This window comes from Scyliorhinus canicula, chromosome 2, assembly GCF_902713615.1.
Source record: "Scyliorhinus canicula chromosome 2, sScyCan1.1, whole genome shotgun sequence".
NCBI classification, from domain to species: domain Eukaryota; kingdom Metazoa; phylum Chordata; class Chondrichthyes; order Carcharhiniformes; family Scyliorhinidae; genus Scyliorhinus; species Scyliorhinus canicula.
In genome coordinates, this window is record NC_052147.1 from 158181865 (window position 1) to 158188302 (window position 6438).

Here is a 6438-nt window from a genome sequence, read left to right on the forward strand (position 1 = left end):
TTCATGCATCGGAGGAGTTTGAAGGCAGACATGGCATTTTTGCACGAGACACATTTGAAGCTGGGGATCAGACGAGGTTGAGAAATGGATGGTGTCATAATATACACACAAGTATATGATGGTGCACAGACAGGCAGTGATTGACACACAGGGTGACCAATGAACACAAACACAGCAGCCAATCACCAGACAGGACACGACCACTATAAAGCCAGAGGGCACTAGTTTTCCCGTTCTCTTGGGATCCAGCCACTGAGACAGTCAGAGCCCGTGAGCAGCAACTAGAACATACACCATGTAGTAGTAAGACAGTCTGGTCAGGTTAGCCTCAGGTCTCCAGTCAAGTCAGCATAGTGCCAACCCCCAGTTAAAGTATGTATGATAATTAAGAGTTCAATAAAATCAAATTCCATTTCTTCAAGCGTTGGAAGCCTGTCTCTCTCACTGCTGCAGTAAATGCAGTCCTTGCAGACCCAGCTTACCCAACACATCATGGTACCAGTGAGTCATGCTCGAGTTTGACGGACCTACCTTGAGATAGTCTGCCTTTGACCAGCGATCAGCCATCCGGTAACATGGACAGCGTCCGCCCTCCCCCGCCGCTCCGCATCGCCGGCAACCTCGGTGCTAACTGGAAGATTTTCAAGCAGAAGTTGCAGCTGTAACTTGAAGCCACCGACCTCGAAGCCGCATCGGATGCCAGGAAGATCGCTCTCTTCCTTTCTACAGCCGGGGACCACGCTATCCACATCTTTAACTCCCTCACCTTTGCTGAAGACGAGGACAAGACAAAGTTTAAAACAGTCCTGCTGAAGTTCGAAGCCACTGTGACATCGAAGGCAACGAGAGCTTTGAACGCTATGGGCGCAATTCTCCGCACTCACGACGGTGCGGAGAATAGCGGGGTTCGTAAAATTTTACGGCCACGCTAGTCTGACGCCCTCCCGCTATTCTCCCCCCCCCCACGCCCGACTCCCGATACGAATCGCTGCCGCCGTTTTTTTACGGCCAGCAGCGATTCTCAGCTGGCCGATGGGCCGAGTTCCAAGCCCTTTACGGCCGTTTTTACGAACGGCAAACACACCTGGTCTGGCCGTTCGTAAAAACGGCCGTAAAGTGCCGATTTTTAAAACCATGGCACCGATTGGCACGGCAGTTCCACGGCCGTGCCAAGGGTGCCATGCGCCCGCGATCGGTGCCCACCGATCGGGGGCAGCGGGTCTGATACCCACGCACTCTTTGTCCTTCCGCCGCCCCGCTGTATCACTTCGCGGGACGGCTGAGGGGCATCCCGGCCCGCGCATGCGCGGGTTTCACGCAAATGCGCGATGACGTCATCCGCGCATGCGCGGGTTGGAGTCTTCCAATCCGCGCATGCGCGGCTGACGTCATGTGACGCGTCAGCCGGCGCAAACTCTGGCAAGCGGGCTTAACGAAATTCGTTAAGCCCGCGATGCCGGAGTTCACGGCCGCGGCATGCTAGCCCCGACCGGGGACCAGAATCGGTTCCCGGTCGGGGAGGGGGAGGTTGGCGTCAAACCCGCCCGGATTTGACGCCAGCCTTACGATTTCTCCCTCTCTGGGAGAATCGCGCCCTATGTGTTCCAGCAGAGGCTTCAGGGTAAGGATGAACCTTTTCAGTCCTTCTTAACCCATCTCCGTATCCTCGCGCAGTCCTGCAACTATGGCTCCACTTCCGACTCCATGATCCGCGACCAGATCATTTTCGGGGTCCACTCCGATCCCCTTCGCCAGCAGCTCCTTAAAGTTAAGCAGCTCTAACTTACCATCGCCACAGAGACTGAATTTATAGACTGAATGTTGAATTACCTTGTGATCCGTTTACACATCTGTACATATTGTTTCTTCCTAATTTGTTATCTGCCCTAGGCACCTTCCCATGTAAATACGTTCACATACTTTGTATATAGTCAGACTCCTGCACACACACACATTCACTATTTATTGATCTGTACACATTTTTTAAAAGTAGAAAAAGGGGGATGTCATAATATACACACAAGTATATGATGGTGCACAGACAGGCAGTGATTGACACACAGGATGACCAATGAACGCACAGAACACAGCAGCCAATCACCAGACAGGACACGACCACTATAAAGCCAGAGGGCACTAGTTTTCCCGTTCTCTTGGGATCCAACCTCTGAGACAGTCAGAGCCTGTGAGCAACAACTAGAGCATACACCATGTAGTAGTAAGATAGTCTGGTCAGGTTAGCCTCAGGTCTCCAGTCAGCTCAGCATAGTGCCAACCCACAGTTAAAGTATGTATGATAGTTAAGAGTTCAATAAAATCGAGTTGCATTTCTTCAAGTGTTGGAAGCCTGTCTCTCTCACTACTGCAGCAAACGCAGTCCTCGTAGACCCAGCTTACCCAACACATCAGATGGGTGGAGCAAGTGTTCCATTCAGGACTGGATATGAAGGCGAGGGGGATGGAGGAGTTGGTCAATAAGCGGGTTGCCTTTGAGATGAGGAGTATTGTGGCTGTACCGAGAGAGATGGTTAGTGGGAAGTTACAGGGGATGCCGGTTGTTCTGGTAAACATTTATGCCCTGAATTGGGATGACGGGGATTTTATGAGGCGGATGTTGGGGAAGATTCCAGACTTGGGCTCACATCAGTTGATTAAGGGGGATGATTTTAATATAGTCGTAGATCCGAGGTTGGACTGGTCGAGTCCCAAATCATCGAGGCGGCAATGGCGGAGGAGCGGAGGGGGTTTATGGATGGCATGGTGAGGGTGGATCCGTGGAGGTTTGGGAGGCAAAGGATGACGAAGTTTACATAGTTCTCCCATGTGCACCGGGTATACTCCCAGATTGACATGTTTGTGTTGGACAAGACGCTGCTGGCGGGGGTGGCCAACCCGGAATACTCGCCGATTGTGGTTTCCGGCTATGCGCCACATTGGGAGATTTGTGGGTGGCAGGCCCAATGGCCGCAGTGGAGACTAGACGTGGGGTTGCTGTTGGATGAGGGTGTGTGTGAGTGGGTGAGGGCTGCCATTTGGGTCTATGTGGAGCTGAACGACAAGAGAGAGTTCACATACCACCATGTTGTGGGAGGCATTCAAGGCTGTAGTCAGGGGGGAGTTTATATCAATTTGGGCGCACAGGGAGAAGGCAGAGTGGAAGGAGAGGGCAAGGCTGGTGGATGAGATTTCGAGGTTGGACAGGAGATATTTGGAGGCACCGGAAGCAGGGTTGTTGAAGGAGAGGCAGAGGCTCCAGATGAAGTTTCTACTGGGAAAGTAGTGGCACAGCTGCAGAGGGCCAGAGGGGCAGTGTATGAGTATGAGGAAAATATGAGTTGGATGTTGGCCCACCAGTTGAGAAAGCAAGAGGCAACGAGAGAGATCGGTAGGGTTAGGGATGATAAGGGTAAGGTGGTGATGGACCTGGAGGGGGTGAATAGAGTATTCAAGGTCTTTTATAGGAAGCTCTACAAGTCGGGGTCCTCGACCGGGCAGGAGGGGATGCGAGGGTTCCTGGATGGGTTAGAGTTTCCAAAAGTGGAGGAGGGGCTGGTTTAGGTGCTGGGGCCCCATTAGGACTGAGGGGGTGATGCAAATGGGGAAGGCCCCAGGGCCAGACCGGTTCCCGGTCAAGTTTTAGACGAAGTTTGGGACGGACCTGGAGCCACTGCTGGTAAGGTCTTATAATAATGCGAGTGAGAGGGGGGAAACTCCCCTCTACACTGTTACAGGCTTCCATCTCCCTAATTTTGAAAAAGGATAAAGGACCTGGAGCAGTGTGTCGTACCGCAATGTGGGCGCCAGGTTATTGCCGAAGGTGTTGACATTGCGAATTGAGGACTGTGTGCCAGGGATGATAAGCGAGGATCAGACAGGGTTTGTGACGGGAAGGCAGTTGTCGGCAAATGTGCGGAAGGTACTCAATGTAATTATGATGCCTTTGGAGGGGCAGGAGGTGGAGGTAGTGGTGGTGATGGAAGCGGAGAAGTCTTTTGATCAGGTGGAGTAGGCGTATTTGTTGGAGGTGTTGGAGCGGTTCGAGTTCAGGCAGGGGTGTGTGGATTTGGTCTGGCTGTTGTATATGGCACTGGTTGCAAGATGAACCGAATGAGTTTGGGTTACTTTAGGCTAAATTGTGGGACATGGCAGGGATGCCCACCTGTTGCTTTTCACCTAGGCGATAGAGCCGTTGGTAATGGCATTTAGTGCTTCAAGGGACTGGAGAGGGATTGAGCTGGGGAGGGGGAGCGCCGAGCACAGGGTCTCATTGTATGTGGACGGCCTGTTATTAAATATGTTGAACCCAGTACGCAGCATCAGAGGCATCCTGGAGATCCTGGGGAATTTGGCCGATTTTCTGGATGCAAATTGAATATAGGAAAGAGCAAGGTGTTCCCAACTGAGGCCAGGGGGCAGAAAAAGAGACTAGGGAAGTTGCCGTTTGGTGTGGTGGGGGCAAGTTTCAGGTATTTGGGTATCCAGGCAGTGTGGAGCAGGGCGCAGTTTGTTGGTCGGTGGTTATCTCGGTGAACCACAAGCCTTTCCCTTATATCGATCAAATGACCACACAACCAGTTAATTAGTTCAAAAGATGGTTTATTTACATACACAAGAGTTATCTCAACATGCAAACACAATATCTACTACAAGTTAAACTACACCTATCAGCTACAATAACCTACACTTAACTTCAGGGCGACTGGCACTGAGCAAATGGATAAAGGCCTTTATCTGGATTTCACTTGGCTGGTTCAAAGAAAGTGGTTCTGTGTCTGCTGGGCTCATCTGTCAGGTAGCGATCGTTGGTCTTGCACTTGGCTGGCTGTTCCTGCTGCAATTGGGTTGGCACAGGCAGATCCAAGAGAGACAGAACACATGGCTGTGCTCTCTTTTATCCCCCTGGGATTTTGCACTCTTTGGACTCCTTGGACCCAATAGTTCGACAGGGCTCTGATCACTGTCTTCGATTTGGGCTAATAAAGGGACGGGTGCCTTGGTAGCTGGGCGGGTCCTTAGCGGTCATTGACCTTGACCTTGGCAGTTGTGCTTTCTCAGCAAGGGGAGTGGCGCCAATCAGTCTATGGCTGTACCGGTTGCTTGATTGGAGTTCTATTGTCCTGGGAAAATGGGCCATTAAAATGTAAACGAGCGGGGGTTTCGGTCAGGTCTGGTTACCCGTGTTTTAGATACAGATAGGCTGTGTATCTGTCTGAGTCCTGGGTTGGCCATAATTCCCATGGTCCTTTGCAGGTGGCCATCTTAGATGGCTACAAATTGCATAAACTAAACTTGGCTCGGCTGGTGGAGCAGATGAAGGTGGACTTTAAGAGGTGCAGACAGTGAAAATGGCGATGCTGCTGAGGTTTCTGTTTGTATTTCAGAACCGCCCAATCTTTGTTCCCAAGACGCATTTTAGGCAGGTCAATGGGCTGGTCTTCGTGTTTGTGTGGGCGGGAAACACCCCGCGAGTGCAGCGGGCTTTCTTGGAGCAAGGGCGAGGGAGGGGGGCTGCTGGCATTGCGAACATGAACTATTATTAGACAACGAACATTGCTATGGTAAGGAAATGGGTCGTGGGGGGAGGGGTCGGTGTGGGGGCTGGTGGAGGAAGCATCGTGCAGGGGTAAGTGTTTGAGGACTTTGTTGTTAGCGCCTTTACCGTTCCCACCGGTCACATACTGTGCAAGGCCATTGGCGGTGTCAGCCCTAAGGGTGTGGAGGCAGTGGAGGCAGCATTTGGGGCTCGAAGGTGGTTCAGTGTCCACGCCGATATGTAATAAACATAGGATTGTGACAGCGGGGCTGGATGCGAGGTTTAGGGGTGGCGGTAGGCAGGGATTTAGTGCTTTGGTGACATGTTTTTTGAGGGCAAATCTGCTGGGCTAGAGGAAGTTGCCCAGGGGAAGTGACTTTAGGTTGCTGCAGGTTTGGGACTTTGTAAGGAGAGAGGTGCCGCCCTTTCATGGGGGCATAAGGAAGTTAAAATGGGGAAGGCAAGATGTGGTGAGGGGTTGGCGTCAGGGGGCAGGTGGGGTGTGGTTGTTCATTGAGTTGTTCTGTTGTTCTTCTGATTTTTTTGTGTGTATATGTGAAAATGCTTTGAATACAATATTATCCAAAGATGGGCAGCACGGTGGCGAAGTGGGTTCGCCCTGTTGCCTCACGGCGGCAAGGTCCCAGGTTCGATCCCGACTCTGGGTCACTGTCAGTGTGGAGTTTGCATATTCTCCCCGTGTTTGCGTGGGTTTCGCCCCCACAACCCAAAGATGTGCAGGATGGGTGGATTGGCCATGCTAAATTGCCCCTTCATTGGAAAAAATTGGTACTCTAACTTTATATTTAAAAAAAAAAGATATTTTCCAAAAAAAAGGAAGATTCACCTCGAGGCCTTTGTCGTTTTAAGGAAAGCACGGTGAATCAGAAGCGTTCCATCATTAT